This window comes from Triticum urartu, chromosome 6 (genome assembly GCF_003073215.2).
Source record: "Triticum urartu cultivar G1812 chromosome 6, Tu2.1, whole genome shotgun sequence".
Taxonomy (NCBI): domain Eukaryota; kingdom Viridiplantae; phylum Streptophyta; class Magnoliopsida; order Poales; family Poaceae; genus Triticum; species Triticum urartu.
This window is the reverse complement of record NC_053027.1, coordinates 476,307,275-476,318,562: the sequence shown is the minus strand read 5'-3', so window position 1 is coordinate 476,318,562 and position 11,288 is coordinate 476,307,275.

Sequence of the window (11,288 nt, the reverse complement as noted above, 5' to 3'; positions counted from 1 at the left end):
CTACTATTGAGATTCATAAAAAATAGACCACTCTTCAAGGGTGCATGACCATAAAAGATATTACTCATGTAAATAGAACAACCATTATTCTCTGATTTAAATGAATAACCGTCTCGCATCAAACAAGATCCAGATATAATGTTCATGCTCAACGCTGGCACCAAATAACAATTATTTAGGTCTAAAACTAATCCTGAAGGTAGATGTAGAGGTAGCGTGCCGACCATGATCACATCGACTTTGGAACCATTTCCCACGCGCATCGTCACCTCGTCCTTTGCCAGTGTTCTCTTAATCCGTAGTCCCTGTTTCGAGTTGCAAATGTTAGCAACAGAACCAGTATCAAATACCCAGGTGCTACTGCGAGCTCTAGTAAGGTACACGTCAATAACATGTATATGACATATACCTTTGTTCAGCTTGCCATCCTTCTTATCCGCCAAATACTTGGGGCAGTTCCGCTTCCAGTGTCCAGTCTGCTTGCAGTAGAAGCACTCAGTTTCAGGCTTAGGTCCAGATTTGGGTTTCTTCTCCTGAGCAGTAATTTGCTTACTGTTCTTCTTGAAGTTCCCCTTCTTCTTCCCTTTGCCCTTTTTCTTGAAACCGGCGGTCTTGTTGACCATCAACATTTGATGCTCCTTCTTGATTTCTACCTCCGCAGCCTTCAGCATTGCGAAGAGCTCGGGAATTGTCTTATCCATCCCTTGCATGTTATAGTTCATCACGAAGCTCTTGTAGCTTGGTGGTAGTGATTGAAGAACTCTATCAATGACACTATCAATAGGAAGATTAACTCCTAGTTGAGTCAAGTGATTATGATACCCAGACATTTTGAGTATATGTTCACTAATAGAACTATTCTCCTCCATCTTGCAGCTATAGAATTTATTGGAGACTTCATATCTCTCAATCCGGGCATTTTCTTGAAATATTAACTTCAACTCCTGGAACATCTCATATGCTCCATGACGTTCAAAACGTCGTTGAAGTCCTGATTCTAAGCCGTAAAGCATGGCACACTGAACTATCGAGTAGTCATCAGCTTTGCTCTGCCAGACGTTCATAACATCTGGTGTTGCTCCAGCAGTACGCCTGGCACATAGCGGTGCTTCTAGGACGTAATTCTTCTATGCAGCAATGAGGATAATCCTCAAGTTACGGACCCAGTCCGTGTAATTGCTACCATCATCTTTCAACTTTGCTTTCTCAAGGAACGCATTAAAATTCAACGGAACAACAACACGGGCCATCTATCTACAATCAAACATAGACAAGCAAGATACTATCAGGTACTAAGTTCATGATAAATTAAAGTTCAATTAATCATATTACTTAAGAACTCGCACTTAGAAAGACATCCCTCTAATCTTCTAAGTGATCACGTGATCCAAATCAACTAAACCATAACCGATCATCATGTGAAATAGAGTAGCTTTCAATGGTGAACATCAATATGTTGATCATATCTACTATATGATTCACGCTCGACCTTTCGGTCTCAGTGTTCCGAGACCATATCTGCATATGCTAGGCTCGTCAAGTTTAACCTGAGTATTCTGTGTGTGCAATACTGGCTTCCACTCGTTGTAGATGGACGTAGAGCTTATCACACCCGATCATCACATGGTGTCTAGGCACGATGAACTTTGGCAACGGTGCATACTCAGGGAGAACACTTTTATCTTGAAATTTAGTGAGAGATCATCTTATAATGCTACCGTCAATCAAAGAAAGATAAGATGCATAAAAGATAAACATCACATGCAATCAATATAAGTGATATGATATGGCCATCATCTTGTGCTTGTGATCTCCATCTCCGAAGCACCGCCATGATCACCATCGTCACCGGTGCGACACCTTGATCACCATCGTAGCATCGTTGTCGTCTCACCAATCTTATGCTTCCACGACTATCGCTACCGCTTGGTGATAAAGTAAAGCATTACAGCGCAATTGCATTGCATACAATAAAGCGACAACCATATGGCTCCTGCCAGTTGCCGATAACTCGGTTACAAAACATGATCATCTCATACAATAAAATTTAGCATCATGTCTTGACCATATTGCACACTTTGTTAGCACCTTTTGGATCGACAAAACCTTCTGGTTGCATCATATACAACTCTTCTTTAAGGATATCCATTAAGGAATGCAGTTTGACATCCATTTGCCAAATTTCATAATCATAAAATGCGGCAATTGCTAACATGATTGGACGGACTTAAGCATCGCTACGGGTGAGAAGGTCTCATCATAGTCAACTCTTGAACTGTCGAAAACCTTTTGCAAACAAGTCGAGCTTTGTAGACAGTAATATTACCGTCAGCGTCAGTCTTCTTCTTGAAGATCCATTTATTCTCTATGGCCTGTCAATCATCGGCAAGTCAACCAAAGTCCATTTGTCTCGTACATGGATCCCATCTCAGATTTCATGGCCTCAAGCCATTTTGCGGAATCTGGGCTCATCATCGCTTCCTCATAGTTCGTAGGTTCGTCATGGTCAAGTAACATGATTTCTAGAACAGGATTACCGTACCACTCTGTTGACCTACGAGGTTCGGTAGTAACTTGATCAGAAGTTTCATGATCATCATCATTAGCTTCCTCACTTACTGGTGTAGGAATCACTGGAACTGATTTCAGTGATGAACTACTTTCCAATAAGGGAGAAGGTACAATTACCTTGTCAAGTTCTACTTTCCTCCCACTCACTACTTTCGAGAGAAGCTCCTTCTCTAGAAAGGATCCATTCTTAGCAACAAATATATTGCCTTCGGATCTGTGATAGAAAGTGTACCCAACGGTCTCCTTTGGGTATCCTATGAAGACACATTTCTTCGATTTGGGTTCGAGCTTATCGGGTTGAAGCTTTTTCACATAAGCATTGCAGCCCCAAACTTTAAGAAACGACAACTTGGGTTTCTTGCCAAACCATAGTTCATAAGGTGTCGTCTCGACGGATTTAGATGGTGCCCTATTTAATGTGAATGCAGCTGTCTCTAAAGAGTAACCCCAAAACGATAGCGGTAAATCAGTGAGAGACATCATAGATCGCACCATATCTAGTGAAGTACGATTATGACGTTCAGACACACCATTACGCTGTGGTGTTCCAGGTGGTGTGAGTTGTGAAACTATTCCGCATTGTTTCAAATGAAGTCCAGACTCATAACTCAAATATTCGCCTCCACGATCAGATCGTAGAAACTTGTTTTTCTTGTTACGATGATTTTCCACTTCACTCTGAAATTCTTTGAACTTTTCAAATGTTTCAGACTTATGTTTCATTAAGTAGATATACCCATATCTGCTCAAATCATCTGTGAAGGTGAGAAAATAACGATATCCGCTGCAAGCTTCAATGTTCATTGGACCACATACATCAGTATGTATGATTTCCAATAACTCTGTTGCTCGCTCTATTGTTCCGGAGAACGGAGTTTTAGTCATCTTTCCCATCAGGCATGGTTCGCAAGTACCAAGTGATTCATAATCAAGTGATTCCAGAATTCCATCAGAATGGAGTTTCTTCATGCGCTTTACACCAATATGACCTAAACGGTAGTGCCACAAATAAGTTGCACTATCATTATCAACTTTGCATCTTTTGGCTTCAATACTATGAACATGTGTATCACTACTATCAGGATTCAGTAAAAATAGACCACTCATCAAGGGTGCATGACTATAAAAGATATTACTCATATAAATAGAACAATCATTATTCTCGGATTTAAATGAATAACCGTCTCGCATCAAACATGATCCAAATATAATGTTCATGCTCAATGCTGGCACCAAATAACAATTATTTAGGTCTAAAACTAATCCCGGAGGCAGATGTAGAGGTAGCGTGCCGACGGTGATCACATCGACTTTGGAACCATTTCCCACGCGCATCGTTACCTCGTCCTTAGCCAATCTTTGCTTAATCCGTAGCCCCTGTTTCGAGTTGCAAGTGTTAGAAACTGAACCAGTATCAAATACCCAGGCACTATTGCGAGAATTAGTAAGGTACACATCAATAACATGTATATCAAATATACCTTTCACTTTGCCATCCTTCTTCTCCGCCAAATACTTGGGGCTGTTCCGCTTCCAGTGACCAGTTCCTTTGCAGTAGAAGCACTCAGTCTCAGGCTTAGATCTAGACTTGGGTTTCCTCACTTGAGAAGCAACTGGCTTGCTGTTCTTCTTGAAGTTCCCCTTCTTCCCTTTACCCTTTTTCTTGAAACTGGTGGTCTTGTTGACCATCAACACTTGATGCTCCTTCTTGATTTCTACCTCCGCAGCCTTTAGCATTGGGAAGAGCTCAGGACTCGTCTTATCCATCCCTTGCATATTATAGTTCATCACGAAGCTCTTGTAGCTTGGTGGCAGTGATTGAAGAACTCTGTTAATGACACTATCATCAGGAAGATTAACTCCCAATTGAGTCAGGTGGTTGTGGTACCTAGACATTCTGAGTATATGTTTACTGACAGAACTATTCTTCTCCATCTTGCAGCTATAGAACTTATTGGAGACTTCATATATCTCAATCCAGGCATTTGCTTGAAATATTAACTTCAACTCCTGGAACATCTCATATGCTCCATGACGTTCAAAACGTTGTTGAAGTCCTGTTTCTAAGCCATAAAGCATGGCACACTGAACTATCGAGTAGTCATCAGCTTTGCTCTGCCAGGTGTTCATAACATCTGGCGTTGCTCCTGCAGCAGGTTTGTCACCTAGCGGTGCTTCCAGAATGTAATTCTTCTGTGCAGCAATGAGGATAATCCTCAAGTTAGGGACCCAGTCCGTGTAGTTTCTACCATCATCTTTCAACTTAGCTTTCTCTAGGAACGCATTAAAATTCAACGGAACAACAACACGGGCCATCTATCTACAACAACATAGACATGGAAAATACTATCAGGTACTAAGTTCATGATAAATTAAAGTTCAATTATTCAAATTACTTAAGAACTCCCACTTAGGTAGACATCTCTCTAATTATCTAAGTGATCACGTGATCCATATCAACTAAACCATGTCCGATCATCACGTGAGATGGAGTAGTTTTCAATGGTGAACATCACTATGTTGATCATATCTACTATATGATTCACGCTCGACCTTTCGGTCTCCAGTGTTCCGAGGCCATATCTACATATGCTAGGCTCGTCAAGTTTAACCCGAGTATTCCGTGTGTGCAAAACTGGCTTGTACCTGTTGTATGTGAACGTAGAGCTTATCACACCCGATCATCACGTGGTGTCTCGGCACGACGAACTGTAGCAACGATGCATACTCGGGGAGAACACTTATACCTTGATATTTAGTGAGAGATCATCTTATAATGCTACCGTCGAACTAAGCAAAATAAGATGCATAAAGGATAAATATCACATGCAATCAATATAAGTGATATGATGTGGCCATCATCATCTTGTGCCTTTGATATCCATCTCCAAAGCACTGTCATGATCACCATCGTCACTGGCTTGACACCTTGATCTCCATCAAAGCATCATTGTCGTCTCGCCAACTATTGCTTCTACGACTATCGCTGCCGCTTAGTGATAAAGTAAATCAATTACATGGCGATTGCATTTCATACAATAAAGCGACAACCATATGGCTCCTGCCAGTTGCCGATAACTGTGTTACAAAACATGATCATCTCATACATTAAAATTTAGCATCATGTCTTGACCATATCACATCACAACATGCCCTGCAAAAACAAGTTATACATCCTCTACTTTGTTGTTGCAAGTTTTACGTGGCTGCTATGGGCTAAGCAAGAACCTTTCTTACCTACGCATCAAAAACAACAACGGTATAGTGATTGCTTTTTGATCTTCAGAAAGAACCATGTTCATTGAATCCGATTCAACTAAAGCTGGAGAAAAAGACACCCACTAGTCACCTGTGTGCGAAGCATGTTGGTAGAACCAGTCTCGTGTAAGCGTACGCGTAATGTCGGTCTGGGCCGCTTCATCCAACAATGCCACTGAATCAAGAATCAACTAGTGACGGCAAGCAATATGTACATACACACGCCCACAACTACTTTGTGTTCTACTCGTGCATATAACATCTACGCATAAACCTGGCTTCGGATGCCACTGTTGGAACGCAGTAATTTCAAAAAAATTCCTACACACACGCAAGATCATGGTGATGCATAGCAAACACGCAAGATCATGGTGATGCATAGCAATGAGACGGGAGAGTGTTGTCCACATACCCTCATAGACCGAAAGCGGAAGCGTTAGCACAACGCGGTTGATGTAGTCGTACGTCTTCTGGATCGGACCGATCCAAGTACCGAACGCACAGCACCTCCGAGTTCAGCACACATTCAGCTCGATGATATCCCGTGAACTCTGATCCAGCAGAGCTTCATGGGAGAGTTCCGTAAGCACGACGGCCTGGTGACGGTGATGATGTTGCTACCGACGCAGGGCTTCGCCTAAGCACCGCTACGATATGACCGAGGTGGAATATGGTGGAGGGGGGCACCGCACACAGCTGGGAGAGATCAACTGATCAACTTGTGTGTCTAGAGGTGCCCCCCTGCCCCTGTATATAAAGGAGCAAGGGGGGAGGCCGGCTGGCCCTCTATGGGCGCGCCAGGAGGAGGAGTCCTCCTCCTAGTAGGAGTAGGACTCCCCTTTCCTACTCCTACTAGGAGGAGGAAAGCAAGGAGGAGAAGGAGAATGAAGGAGGAGGAAAAAGAGGAAAGGGGGGCCGGCCCCCTAGTCCAATTCGGTTTGGGCAAGGGGGGCCGCGCGCCCTGCCTCCTCTCTTCCACCACTTGGCCCATGAGGCCCATTACTTCTTCCTCGTATTCCCGTAACTCCCCGGTACCCTCGAAAATACCCGAATCACTCGGAACCTTTCTGATGTCCGAATATAGTCGTCCAATATATCGATCTTTACGTCTCGACCATTTCGAGACTCCTCGTCATGTCCCTGATCTCATCCGGGACTCTGAACTACCTTCAGTACATCAAATCACATAAACTCATAATACAATCGTCATCGAAACTTTAAGCGTGCGGACCCTACGGGTTCGAGAACTATGTAGACATGACCGAGACATGTCTCCGGTCAATAACCAATAGCAGAACCTAGATGCTCATATTGGCTCCCACATATTCTACGAAGATCTTTATCGGTTAGACCGCATAACAACATACGTTGTTCCCTTTGTCATCGGTATGTTACTTGCCCGAGATTCGATCATTGGTATCTCAATACGTAGTTCAATCTCGTTACTGGCAAGTCTCTTTACTCGTTCCGTAATACATCATCCCGCAACTAACTTATTAGTTGCAATGCTTGCAAGGCTTAAGTGATGTGCATTACCGAGAGGGCCTAGAGATACCTCTCTGACAATCGGAGTGACAAATCCTAATCTCGAAATACGCCAACCCAACAAGTACCTTCGGAGACACCTATAGAGCACCTTTATAATCACCCAGTTACATTGTGACGTTTGGTAGCACACAAAGTGTTCCTGCGGTAAACGGGAGTTGCATAATCTCATAGTCATAGGAACATGTATAAGTTAATAGCAACAAACTAAACGATCAAGTGCTAAGCTAATGGAATGGGTCAAGTCAATCACATCATTCTCTAATGATGTGACCCCGTTAATGAAATGACAACTCATGTCTATGGCTAGGAAACTTAACCATCTTTGATTCAACGATCTAGTCAAGTAGAGGCATACTAGTGACACTCTTTTTGTCTATATATTCACACATGTATTTTTTTTCCGGTTAATACAATTCTAGAATGAATAATAAACATTTATCATGATATAAGGAAATAAATAATAGCTTTATTATTGCCTCTAGGGCATATTTCCTTCACGGAGTTGGTTTAGGAATAGGCTCAGGAGTTGGCTTAGGAAGTGTCCAATTATTTTCATTTGTCAACATATTATTCAATAAAATTTCAGCTTCATCCAGTATTCTTTCCCTGAAAACAGAACCAACACATCTATCCAGGTAATCTTTAGAAGCATCGGTTAGTCCATTATAAAAGATATCAAGTATTTCATTTTTCTTAAGAGGATGATCAGGCAAAGCATTAAGTAATTGGAGAAGCCTCCCCCAAGCTTGTGGGAGACTCTCTTCTTCAATTTGCACAAAATTATATATATCCCTTAAGGTAGCTTGTTTCTTATGAGCAGGGAAATATTTAGCAGAGAAGTAATAAATCATATCCTGAGGACTACGCACACAACCAGGATCAAGAGAATTAAACCATATCTTAGCATCACCCTTTAATGAGAGCAGGAATATTTTAAGGATATAAAAGTAGCAAGTTCTCTCATCATTAGTTAACAGGGTAGCTATATCATTTAATTTAGTAAGATGTGCCACAACAGTTTCAGATTCATAGCCATAAAAAGGATTAGATTCAACCAAAGTAATTATATCAGGATCAATAGAGAATTCATAATCCTTATCAGTAACAAAGATAGGTGAAGTAGCATAAGCAGGATCATATTTCATTCTAGCATTCAGAGTTTTTTGTTTAAGCTTAGCTAATAATTTCTTAAGATCACTTCTATCATTGCAAGTAAGAAAGTCTCTTTTAGTTTCTTCATCCATAACATAGACCTCAGGCACAACAGGTAATTCATATTTATTAGGAGAGCCTTCATAATCACTTTCATCAGTATTATCAGTTTCAATAATTTCATTCTCTCTAGCCCCACTAGTGCAGAACCGGGCTTTAGCGCCGGTTCATAAGGGCCTTTAGTGCCGGTTCCACAACCACCACTAAAGAGTGGGGACTAAAGGTCCCCCCCTTTAGTACCGGTTCATAACGAACCGGCACTAAAGAGCCACCATGTGGCACGAGCCAGGCCCGGGTGCGTGTAGGACATTAGTACCGGTTGGTAACACCAATCGACACTAAATGTTTGGGGTGGTTTTGGTTTTATTTTTTATTTTTCCATTAATTTTGTGTTTTCCATTTATTTCTTTTTTGTTTGTTGGTATTTTACAATACTACATATTGTACACGTTATGCATATATATAAATAGATTTTCTCGTAGAACTGATCATATATATATATATATCATTGAATGTCTCACAATCACCATTAATTATTCACACATACACACACACACACATATATATATATATACAATTTCTCCTACATGTTGCCTTGGTGCCTTCGGAACACGATGACAAGTGGTTCATGGGGGCAGTAGCGGGTAATAGTATTCTCCTTTGGGATCTATGACCTGGTCGAGCAAAAATCCCGCTATTTCCTCTTGAAGTGCTAGTATGTGCTCCGTTGGTAGGAGCTTCTCCCGCACCTCTTTGCACTGTTAAGAAGGAGATCAATATGCATGTGTATTAGTTGTGTGACTAGATATCGATAATGATGTAAATATTGTGACTAGTGTTCTGGCAAACATACCCATTCCTGTCTTTGAGATTTGCTCCTTTCGGATGCCATCATGCGAATGTTCTCACAGACATAGTATGCACACAGATTATTCCCCGGAGCATGCCTCATGGCCTTTACAAGAATGGAATTTAATCAGATAATAATTAATCAAGCATGATAATTAATTAATGGTATTGAAACCAAAATTAAAGAGATGGTAAGCTAGCTACTAATACTTAATTACTTACGTTGGGTCGATACCAATACAGCTTTTGTTGCCATTTGCCTGGAGTCACCTTGATGAACTTTGCCCAAGCCCTGCCCGCCAGCAAAGAAAATGAATAAAGGGGTTATTAAATAGTTGATATCAGGAAATGACGAACTAATTAAATAGGCTGAGATATAGTTAATAATGATGGAAATTACCTGCTGACTATCCCCTTCACGATGGCGAAGTCACTTTCTGCCTTAAGTAGTGAGTCAAGTACTTCAAATGTTCCGTTATCAACTTTAATGATTAACAAGATCCAGCGGAAAATGCATGCGCACACGTTTGCATGTCTTAATTAAGCGGGCATGTGCACAACCCTAATCAACTAGCCTAAACCCTATACACTTAATTATTAACATCTAGCTAGCTAGTAAGCAAAAACAAAATTTGTAGTACAAGATAGTGTGACTCACAGGAAGTTGTAAGGAAGTAGTATATCGTCATTGCCATTGAGGCACTTGAAGAACTCTAGCATGCTTTCCTCTAAACTTGCTCGACAACTTGGAATATTCCATGTGTACTCCTTAACGGTATTAGGGTCAATGAACCCAATGCCATAGCATCCAAATTTTTTCATTTCATACATCTTCATCCTGCATAATACCACAGAAAAGAATATAGTGAGGATAATTACAGGTAATGATTGATCAAAATGATCACTACAGCTAGCTTGAGAATTAAATTACAGAAAGAAATCACTTACAGACAATAACAACTGACGAGAGATTTGTCGAGTGTGTCTTGATTGTATAACTAAAATAGTTCTGAATACTCAACGGACAAAGCTTTCTCATGGTAGTCATGCTCCTCCTTAGCATTCACCATGAGGGACTCTCGATTGAAATTCTTGGTAATGTTCATGTACCACTGATGCAATTCGTACATTCTTGTTGGGAGGTTCTTGACCTCCTCGGGCTTGACCAAAGGTTGGCCGCGGACATATTGTCGTTTTATTTCCTCCTCTCTAAGAGGAGACATGGGATCGATGTCGAGGAGTTGTCCAACACTGATACTGAGCATTTTAGCATTCCTTATATGCTCCTCGGTTATTACCAGATTGTTCAGCTGGGGAACGGTTTGCCCACAATAATATACGGCGCATGTACTCTCATGTGTTGTTGGCACAACAAGCCAGGGGGGTCGAAGGTGCCGCCTGTTCTCCCAGCTGGGGAACGGTTTTCCCGCATTTTTTGAAAGCTGCTTGTTGGCTCGAGCTCGATCTCGCTTCCCTCTATAGTCGTGCTCGATGTGCCTTCCTGGGTTGGCGCTCATAGTCAGAGTCAACAGGCTTGGGAGCTGGTGGTCTAGCAATACGAATGAAGTGGTCAATCTTTTCCTCAGACACTTTCTCCCTTGGCGGCGGTGCTGGTTTCGGTCCAAAATGGGCGTCCACTTAGGCCTTCACTATGGCTTTGTTTTGCTCCTCGGTCATGTCGTAAGGCCTCTGAGTAAGAGGAGCAAGGCTACTTGGACCATATTTATATCGCTTGCCTCCGCCTGTACCTCCTGTACTACCTCGACTTGTACCGTTACGCACCATAGCTGTGGCGTGTCTCTTCTGCGATTGCTGAGGCGGAGGAGACGGCTGACGTGGCTGAGTTGGAG